Genomic DNA, 11735 nt, shown 5'->3' on the forward strand with positions numbered 1-11735 from the left:
TTAACAAAATAAAAATAGTTTTGAGAAATTTAAATACGTGTTGTGTGTGTGTGTGTGTGTGTGTGTGTGTGTGTGTAGAAGCTTAACACCAATGAATGGACTATGAATACATTATCTTAACAAAACTTAAATGATTCCCTTAGGTTAAAAAAGATTAAGCATTTTTTAAAAGGAGAGAAAGAGAAAAAAAGGAAAAGAAAAATAAAAAATTAACCATTGATCTTAACTTGATTATATCTGCAAAGACCTTATTTCCAGGTAAGGTCACATTCACAACTATCTGGCGTTAGGAATTGAACATATCTTTTTGGAGGGACACAATTCAACTAGCAACCTCTTCTTTTCTACATTTACCTAGTGAGCTCCTCACAGAACATCAATTGTAAATTGCATGGTCCAATAACCAGCAAGATCAGAGTTCTGTTTAAGATGGATTTGAGGGGCGCCCGGGTGGTTCAGCCAGTTGAGTGTCTGCCTTGGGCTCAGGTCATGATCCCAGGGTCCTGAGATTGAGCCCTGTGGCGGGCTGCTGCCCAGGAGGGAGTCTGCTTCTCTCTCTCCCTATGCCCTTCCTCCCACTCGTGCTCTCTCTCTCTCTCTCGCTTGCTCAACCTCTCAAATAAATAAATAAAATCTTAAAAAAAAAAAAAGATCTTATTTTTTTTTAAAGGTGGATTTGATCAATTGCCAAAGAGCAGGGGGTTTTAATATTATTTTTATTTAAAAACTAATGCTCATTAATAAAGTAAAATAACACAAAATATATAAAGCAAAATATGAATATCTCCTACAATCTCAATCAAACCCCTGAAGTGAGCACTCTTAACAGACAACCTAGTGCATAACCTCCCAGAATTATTTATATATAAATATGCATATAAATAAATATATAATAAATATATGTGAATATACATTTTATATGCATGTATGTTTATAATATATGTAACATAAGTTTATACATACCTTTTAAATTCGCAAAACTGAGGTCATTAATGCAGTGGGTAAAGGCTTAATCTCTGGAGCTTGAGTCTGTCCTTGTTGTGTAACAATTTGGGTACCTTATTACTTTCAGTCTCAGTTTTCTTTTCTTTTTTTTTTTTTTAATTTTAAGTAGGCTCCACACCCAACATGGAGCTTGAACTCAAGACCCTGAGATCAAGAGTCAAGCACTCTAGCAACTGCACCAGTCAGGGACCCCTCAGTTTTCTTCTTTAGAAAATGGTGGCTTGGGAATTAAAAGAGTTAATATGTGTGAAGTGCTTAAAACAGTACCTGGCACATATTAAGTGTTCAATAAGTTATTATTTGCTATTGTTCTGCAGCTGCAGCTTACTTTTTTAATATAACACTCTATTGTAGAGATCATTTTTGTTAATATGGATAAAGTAGAAGACAAAAATAGGAACAAAGGACAAGAACAATGAATGGAAAACAGTAACAAATATGGTAGATATTAGTCCAACTATATCAATAATCATTTTAAAAGTTAATGGTCTAAATATAGCAATTAAGAGACAGAGATTGTCAGACTGGATCAAAAAACTGTCAAGAGAATGAGAAGACAAGCCATGGACTGGAAAAAAATATTTGCAAAAGACACATCTGATAAAACTACAGACCGGGAGAAAATATTTGCAAAAGACACATTGGTTATCCAAAATACACAAAGAACTCTGAAAACTCAACAATTCAATGATAAACAATCTGATCAAAAAATGGGCCAAACGGGCACCTGGCTGGCTCAGTCAGTAGAGCACACGACTCTTGATCTTGGGGTTGTAGGTTTGAGCCCCATGTTGGATGTAGAGATTACTTAAAAAAATAAAGTCTTTAAAATAAATGGGCCACTGACCTGAATAGATGCCTCACCAAAGAAGATCAAAGAAGGTGGCAAATAAACACGAAAAGATGATTATACATCATTAGGGAATTGCAAATTAAAACAGCAATAAGATACCCCCTACATACCTATTAGAAAGGCCAAAATTCACACTGACAACACCTAATACTGACAAGGAGGTGGGGCAATAGGAACTCATATTCACTGCTGATGGGAACGCAAAACGGAACAGTCACTTTGGAAGATAGTTTGACAGTTTCTTACAAAACTAACCATACTCTTAACATACAATGCAGCAATCACACCCTTGGTATTCACAGAAGTTGAAAAATTATGTCCACACAAAAACCTGCATACAAGTGTTATAGCAGCTTTATTGATAATTGCCGAAGCATGGAAGCAACCAAGATGTCTTTCCATAGGTAAATGGATAAACTGTGGTACATCCAAACAATTGACTGTCATTCAACACTAAAAAGAAATGAGCAAGCAAGCCATGAAAAGATATGGGGGAATCTTAAATGCATATTACTAAGTGAAAAAAGCCAATATGAAAAGGCTACTTGATTCCAACTATATGACATTCTGGAAAAGACAAAGCCATGGTGACAGTAAAAAGACCAATTGCTACTAGGGCTTAGGGAGAAGGGAGGCATGAATAGGTGGAGCACAGAGGATTTTAAGGGCAGTGAAACTGTTCTGTATGCTACTGTAATGGTGAATACATGTCATTATACATTTGTCCAAACCAAGGGAATGTACAGCACCAACAGTGAACCGTAAAGTAAACTATGCACTTTGGGTGATAATGATACATCAACGGAGGGTCATCCATGGTAGCCAATGTACCACTCTAGTGTGGGATGTTGATAGGGAGCTGGGGAGTCAGGGGGTGGAGGGGATAAGGGTATGTGAGGACTCTGTACTTTCCACTCAATTTTACTGTGACCCTAAAACTTCTCTTTAAAAATCTATATAAATCTATAAATAAACAACTTAAAAAAAAAAAAAAAGACTTCCACCACTGATTGAATACATTGAAATATCACTCTCCCCTCCACCCCCCCCACCTTTTCTTAGCAAGATTAAGGTGGGACAATCTGAAGCTTAGTTGATTCCTTATGCTGAAAAACAAGTGAAATGTACCTTTGACACTTTTGTTCAATTTGTACAATATATTGTAATAGATTTTAATTATAGAAAATATTTGTATTATATTTCACTTCTATATAGATGAAATACAATAAAAATCAAGATGATAGCTCAATATCTACACTGAGGAGTGAAGTAACTGATGTAAAAAAGATTATGTCCCAAAATATTGATGAAATTTTGGAAAGCGAAAACAGATTGAATATCTTCACTGATAGAACCAATGACCTCCAAACAACTGTAAGTAATGCTAACCTGTCTTGATATCTAAATAGTGCTCAAAACAAATGGCCAAAAGCAAATACATACCAGGATACTGTGAGATAATCCTATGTTGCCAAACTATGGCTTTATCAAAAAATTATTGGAATGCAACTAAAGTATTTTTTTAAATTATAAAACAATGAAAATTAAAAGTCCATTAAAGTAGTAGGTGGTTATTTGCATAACAGATATATTTCTTACATTAAGAAACAGACAGGTTAGTCAACAAATAAATTGCAAGGGAAAAAAAAAAAAGAGGGAGAACTTACCAAAACATGGGTTTAGAAGGTGTATCAATTGCAATGTGTGGCCCTTATTTGGAATTTGACTCAAACTATAAAAATGAAAATTTGCAACTTCATGAGATAATTAGGTATTTGAACTCTGACTGGATATTAGATGACCTTAAGGAGTATTACTAATTTCTAGTTATGATAGTGGTATTATAGTTATGCTTTAAAGAGTCATTACTTATTAGAGATACATATTAAAATATTTTGAGTGAATTTATATAATGTCTGAGATTAGCTTCAGAATAGTTCAGGAGTAGAATGGGGTATAAATGAAACAAAATTGGCCATAAATTGATAACTGTTAAAACTGGATGTTGAGTGTGCCTGGGTGGCTCAGTGAGTTGAGCGTCTGCCTTTGGCTCAGGTCATGATCCTGGGGTCCTGGGATAGAACCCGGAGTTGGGCTCCCTGCTCAGCAGGGAGTCTGCTTCTCCCTCTCTCTCAGCACCCCCTCCAGCTTGTGCTCTCTCTCTTTCAAATAAATAAAATCTTTTTTAAAAAAACCTGGATGTTGAGTATATAGGGGTTCATTATACCATTCTGTCAACTTTTGTATATGTTCAAAACTCTCTATTAGAAAATATTTTTAAAGCAATCAGTAAGGGTTGAATAGTTAATTACCTTAGACCACCTTAGAGCATTTTAAATTTTATTTTTACAAATCTTTTCTAGAAACACAGCCACCATGTAAAACAAAATATGCACATACTTTTTACTCACCAAGTTCTACTGATTCTACCTCCTAAATATTTTTTGTTCTTGGCCTTGTTTTTTCACTTTTAGAAACAACTTATTAAGATATTATTTACGTAAAATAATATTCACCCACTTTAAGTATAGAGTTTGATGAATTGTGGTACTTGTGTACAATTGTGTAACCACAATTAAGTTATAGAGTAGCTCTTTCATCTTAAAATCTTCCTACTGTTCTTTGCAGTTGACTTCCCCTACCCTGACCCCAGCCTACAACTGATCTGTTTTCTGTCACTATAGAGTTGCCTTTTCTAGAATTTCATATAAATAAAATTATACAATACATATTGTGTCTGACTTCTTGACTTATAATAATTTTTTGATATTCATGTTGTTGTGTGTGTTAGTATTTTATTCCTTTTCATTGCTGGATAATATTCCACAGAATGGCTAAATTCCACCTTCTGCTCATTCCAGTACCACTCACTATGTCACACCACACTCTATTATTTCTTGTCTAACTATTGTCTTCCCTCTATTTAATTGTTCTCCCTATTTTTAGTTCTAGTCTACTCTAGTCATCCTCCACACTGAAACTAGACTATTCTTTAAAAATGCAAGTATCATGGTTTCCTTTCCTATGCAAAGTTTTTTTACTTTGGCATAGTCCCAATAGTTTATGTTTGCTTTTGTTTTCCTTGCCTAAGGAGACATATCCATAAATAGGTTGCTAAAGCCAATATCCAAGAAATTATTTCCCATTTTTTTTTAGGAGTTTTATGGTTTCAGGTCTCACATTTAGGTCTTTAATCCATTTTGAGTGCATGGTGTAAGACAGTGGTTCAATTTCATTCTTTTGAATATAGCTAATTTTCCCAACACTGTTTATTGGAGACTGTCCTTTCCCCATTGTATATTCATGCCTCCTTTGTCATAGATTAATTGACCATATAAGCATGGGTTTATTTCTGGGCTCTCTATCCTGTTCCATTGATCCATGTGTCTATTTTTGTGCCAATACCATTCTGTTTTGATTACTATAGCTTATATGTGGAATCTAAAAAATAAAACAAATGAACAAACAAACAAAACAGAAACAGACTCATAAATGCAAAGAACAAACTGGTCGTTGCCAGAGGGGAGGGTTTGGGAAGAGCAGACAAAATAGGTGAGGGGGAGGGGCACCTGGGTGGCTCAGTTGGTTAAAGCAACCCACTGTTGGTTTTGGCTCAGGTCTTGATCTCAGGGTCGTGAAATCAAGCCCCACGTAGGGCTCATGCTTAGTGCAGAGTCTGCTTGAGATTCTTTCCCCCTCTTTGTTCCTCCCCCTCTGTTCCTCTCCCTGCTCTCTCTCTCTATTTCTCTCAAATAAATAAATAAATAAGATCTTAAAATAAAATAGGTGAAGGGCATAAGAGGTACAAACTACCATTTATAAAATAAATCACAGAGGGGTGCCTGGGTGGACAGTTGGTTAAGCAACCGACTCTTGATTTTGGCTCGGTCATGATCTTAGGGTTGTGAGGTGGAGCCTGCTTAAGATTCTCTCTCTCGGGTGCCTGGGTGGCTCAGTTGGTTAAGCGACTGCCTTCGGCTCAGGTCATGATCCTGGAGTCCCGGGATCGAGTCCCGCATCGGGCTCCCTGCTCAGCGGGGACTCTGCTTCTCCCTCTGACCCTCCCCCCTCTCATGCTCTCTCTCTATCTCATTCTCTCTCAAATGAATAAATAAAATCTTTAAAGAAAAATAAAAAAATAAAAAGATTCTCTCTTTCTCTCTCCCCCTTGCTCCTTCCCCTCCCTCCCTCTAAAAAAAAATCACAGAGATGAAAAGTACAACATAGGGAATATAGTCAATGTGATGATGTTGTATGGTGATTGATAGTGGCTACACTTATCATGGTGAGCACTGAATAATGTACACAATTGTAGAATCACCATGTTGTACACCTGAAACTAATATGACATCGCATGCCAACTATGCTTCAATAATTTAAAAAAATTTAATAAGATAAAGTAAAATGCAATTAGGAGTATTATATATAGCCTTCTCTATTTTTTTTTAAGATGTCTGTATTTATTTTTAGAGAGAGAGAGCACACAAGAGAGCAGGGGAAGGGGCAGAGGGAGAGAAGTCTCAAGCAGACTCCCGACTGAGCACAGAGCCTGACACAGGGTTCAATCTCACAACCATGAGATAATGATCTGAGCCAAAATCAAGAATTGGGTGCTTAAGGGACTGAGCCACCCAGGCACCCTTATCTATATATAGCCTCCTTAAACCCTCCCATGGCTCACCTTTGTCCACACAGGGTAAAGTCCAACCCCCCTAACATAATGAGCTTTCTTTGGACTATATTTCTAGTCATATCGCCAAGAGATCACAATCTTAAGATTTATAAATCTCAAAAAATACGGAACTATTTGTAGGCCTCCAAAATACGTGCTGCGTTATTTCACACCTTTAAACATGCTGTTCCCTCTCTTTTTCCTTGCCCTCGAAAACTTCTACTCACTCATCAAAACCCAACTCAAGGATCATCTCCCCATTGCCCAGACTGAGTTTATCACTCTCTCATCTCTGCCATCCCTGCAACTTTTATTTATTGATTTATTCAACAAATATCTTTTGAGGACCTATTGTCTACCAGGCTCTATATGAAGAATTAAGAATATAATGATGAATAGTTACATACAACTCTAGCAAACAAGCCCTCAGCCTTAGTTAAATTAATACTATTTATTTGAGCAAAGCAATCCTTTACATCATTTTTATAGCAGAAAAAAGATAAGGTCACATCAGTTTATATTATCTACAAAGGAGAATCAATAAAGTAAATGATTGTCTAAGATTGCATTTGTATTTTATGAAAGTTATAACACAAGAGCTCAGATAATACTGTCCAAGCCATTTAGATTCATTCAATATTTATTAAAAAGTGTTCTTCAGGGGCCTATTATGTACAAAATAATATGTTGGTCATCTTCAGGAATAAAAGAATATAAGATGTTTGCCACAGTTTAATCTACTGCAGAAAACAGATTTATATAAACAACTGCAATATTAAGTGTGGGTTAAGTGTCACAATAGATGGATAAAGCGTAATAGCCAAACGGTGGAGAACTGACATTACATTCTTACAAAGCATTTTGAAATGGCAGTTCTAAAATTCCACAATCAATATTAACTCATTCTGTTGTATTAGGAAGCATGTACAGGGGCACCTGCTGGCTCAGTCGGAAGAGCATATGTCTCTTGATCTCAGGGTCGTGAGTTTGAGCCCCATTTTGGGTGTAGAGATTACTTAAATAAAATTTTTTTTAAGAAAAGGAAGCATGTTATAGTATTTAAATACTACATGGTCAGAGGCCATAGTTGGGAATCAAAACTATTTTCTTATGAAAATTTATTTCAAGCATATGAAAAAGTTTTCAGAATAATACATCTAATGCCCTTGTAATCATCAGCCTACTTTATCTGACCTAATATTTTGCCATATTTGATAGGGGCCTTTGTTTTTAAAAGACATATGAATAACTTCTCTGTGTACCTTTCCCAAGCCCATTCCATTCCCGCACCAGAAGAACCACTCTCATGAATTTGTATGAATCATTTGTATGCATGCTTTGATTCCTCTGGTATATATCTGTAGGTACATATGTATCTACATTCTTGGTTTGCATTTTTAACTTTATATTTGTGACTTTATAATGTACATATAATGAACTAAAACCTGAGTTTTTAGTTCAACATTATGTTTATGAAATATATTCATTTGGACACACTTAGCTCTAATTTATCAATTTAATTTCTGACAGCATATCATTACTATTTAAGTAAACAGTGTACTTATCTTTTCTCCTTTTAATAAATATTAATGTAGATTCCAACTTTATTATGAACAATACTGCCTTGAACACTCTCATTCATGTCTCTTGGTACACTTTTGCAAAACCATTTTTTTTTTTAGATTTTATTTATTTGAGAGAGAGGGAGAGCATACACGCACAGGGGAGGGGCAGACGAAGGGACAAGCAAATTGGCCACTGATGGCAGGGCCTGACCCTGCTAGATCTTAGGGACCCCAAGATAATGACTGAGTCAACGGAAGTCAGACACCCAACTGTCTGAGCTACCCAGGCGCCCTGCAAAACTATTTCTAAGACAATGATCTGTAAAGTTTTTTGATCATGCATACTTATTTGTAAAATATTCTTGAGAATGCATTTAAATATATATATCTATATTATATATTCTTCTATAATAACATTTTAATAAAGCACACAGAAAAATAGAAATTAAAAGAATGGGATGAAGATGAAATAAAATATTAGCTAATTTGGTTTTTTAAGAAGATGAAAGCTGTTCCTCTCTGATTAAGAAAAATATTAACAATAATGTATTTTAATGATAGTAATTTGTGATTAAAAGTCAGATCAGATTACAATTACTATTTATCTCTAAATATGGCAGATGGAGTACTCAAACTAGAAGCAAAAATATATCCTCTTTGCCATGTTTTTGTTGTTCACGTTTGCCTTATTGGCATAATTTTAAGTTTATTTATCTATTTAAGTAATCTCTACACTCAACGTGGGGCTCAAACTCACCCCCCTGAGATCAAGAGTTCCATGCTCTTCTGCCTAAGCCAGCTAGGCACCCCTTTATTGGTATAATTTTTAAGCCACATGTCTACTTTTTAGTTTAGTTTAAACTAAATAATATGGGGCACCTGGGTGGCTCAGTCGGTTAAGCATCTGACTCTTGATTTCAGCTGAGGTCATGATCTCAGGATTGTGAAGTCGAACCCCACGTCAGACTGCTGGGCTTGGAGCCTGCTTAAGGTTCTCTCTTTCCCTCTCCCTTTGCCCCTCCCCCCCCAACTGGCATGCAAGCTCTCTCTCTAAAAAAAAAAAATAGTTGCCAAATGTTTGAATAGATAATGAATAAGGGAATAAAAATATGTTAAAAAAAGAACTCCTTCCTCTCCCCAGGTTATAAAGATACTCATATTGTTTCCTAAAATTTTTAAATTCTGCTCCTTAAACATGGATTTTTTTTTTAAGATTTTATTTATTTATTTGAGAGAGACAGATAGCAACAGAAATAGCAAGAAAAGGCAGGAGCAGGGAGCAAGACTTGGGGCTCAATCCCAGGACCCTGGGATCATGACCTGAGCTGAAGGCAGGTGTTTAGCCGACTAGGCCACCCAGGCACCCCTTAAACATGGATCTTTAAAACATCTGGAATTTTATTTTTGCACATAGTATGAGATAGTAATCAAAATTTTATTATTTTCTTTTCAAAAAACCGATTTGCCCAAACACCATTTATTGAATAGCTCAGCCTTTCCCATTTGGTTTGAAATGTCAACCTATCATATATCATGTTTTCATGTTTTCATTCTTTTAATTTATATATACGTATTCTATTCTACTGGTCTATTTCTTTATCCTTGGACCAGCACTATACTGTTTTAGTTACTGTGGTTTTATAAGAAGCCTTAATATCTTATAGTGCAAGATACTTTTTACTTTTGGAAAATTGTGTTGGCAAGTCTTACTTTCTCTTTCAGTGAAGTTTAGAATCTACATCTCAAGTTACACTCACACACACAAATTGTTGGGATGTTAGTTGGAATTACATTAATCGGAGGAGGACTGACATCTTTAAAATACTGTTTTCCCACCTCTGAACATGCTGTCTCTTCATTTTTCTAGGTCTCTTTCAAAAGCTTTTTTTGATTAATAGAAACACAATCAATTTTTGCATACTGATTTTGTATCCTAAATCTTAGTGAACTTTTTCATGATAAAATTGTTTATCTATGCATTTCTTTGCATTTTCTACATTGAAATTTTATCATATATAAATAATGACTGTATTTTTTCATCCTTTCCAATATATATTTCTTTTTTAAAGATATTTTTAAGTAATTTCTACACCCAACATGGCCCTCGAACTCACAATGCCAAGATCAAGAGTCATATGCTTTACCAACTGAACCAGCTAGGTTCCCCTATTTTACTTATTTTATTTTATTTATTTATTTATTTTATTTATTTTATTATTATTATTTTTTTGCTTGTCTTACTATGTTAGCTAGCAATGCCAGGAAAATGTTGAATAGAAATGTTGATATCTGAAATACTTGTTTTGTTCCCAATTTGAAATGATTATTTCTAATGATTCCCAATTAAGTATTAAATTTACATTCAGATTTTGATACTTTTTAACAAGTTATACAACTTCCTTTCTATTCCTCATTTGCTAAGAAATTTTATCATGAAAGGGGGTTGAATTGTATCAAATGTTATTTTTACGTTGAGATAATGATTTTTCTTCTTAAACCTGTTAATATGATAAATTGCACATTAAATGTTTGTGTGTGTTGTAGGATTCAGCTTTATAATTTTACCTTTGTTGCCTCAAAAGACTGACTCTAGCAATGTATAAAAGCTGTATACTACATGCCATGTGAGGTTGTATTCTTATATAATTTTTATAGTCTATCTTGTGCCTATGGTTGGTTTAATTTCCTCATTCCTAAATTCTCTTAATTTTTTAAAATATTTTATTTATTCATTTGAGAGAGAGAGAGACAGAGAGAGCACAAGCAGGGGGAGGGGCAGAGGGAGAGGGAGAAGCAGACTCCCCGCTGAGCAGGAAGCCAGATGTGGGACTCGATCCCAGGACCTGGAGATCACAACCCGAGCCGAAGGCATACCCTCAACCATCTGAGCCACCCAGGCGCCCCAATTCTCTTAATGTTTCAATCAAGTTTTTTTTTTTGTCTTTTCAAAGGACCAGATTTTGGTTTATTTATAATTCTGTTCAAAATTGATGATTGATGATTTCTAATCTTTTTGTCTCTAGTTCTTTCCAATGCCTGTAGCCACATATAAAGTTCTTTTCTGGACAATATTCTGAAACCTGGTTATTTCTTTGCTTCCTTGCCCTCATGCCTCCCTCTCAATTTAAAGACAACTACCTTGAGGCCATAAGGCTTGGATAGGTACCTTATTATACCCTTAATTTGATCTCTACTGCAGGGAAGAATCTTTTTTTTTTTAAAGATTTTTTTTATTTCTTTAGAGAGAGAAGGAGCTGGGGGAGGAGCAGAGGGAGAAGCAGACTCCCTGCTGAGCAGGGAGCTGGATGCGGGACTCGATCCCAGGACTCTGGGATCATGACCTGAGCCGAAGGCAGGTGCTTAACTGACTGAGCCACCCAGGCGCCCCAGAATCTTTTTTTTTTTTTCTAATTGTTGTATACCCAACACCTTACTAGTTCCAAAACATTTTCATCCCCAAAATGAAACCTCATACCTCATACCCATTAATCAATTATTCCCCAGCCCCTAGGAACCACTAATTTGCTTTCTGTCTCTATGGATTTACCTATTCTTGCTATCTCATATAAATGGAATCATACAGTCTATGATGTTTTGTGTCTGGCTTCTTTCATTTAGCATGATATTTTCAAGCTTCATC

The sequence above is a fragment of the Phoca vitulina genome, unplaced genomic scaffold, assembly GCF_004348235.1.
Source record: "Phoca vitulina isolate PV1807 unplaced genomic scaffold, GSC_HSeal_1.0 scaffold3, whole genome shotgun sequence".
In the NCBI taxonomy this organism is placed as follows: Eukaryota; Metazoa; Chordata; class Mammalia; order Carnivora; family Phocidae; genus Phoca; species Phoca vitulina.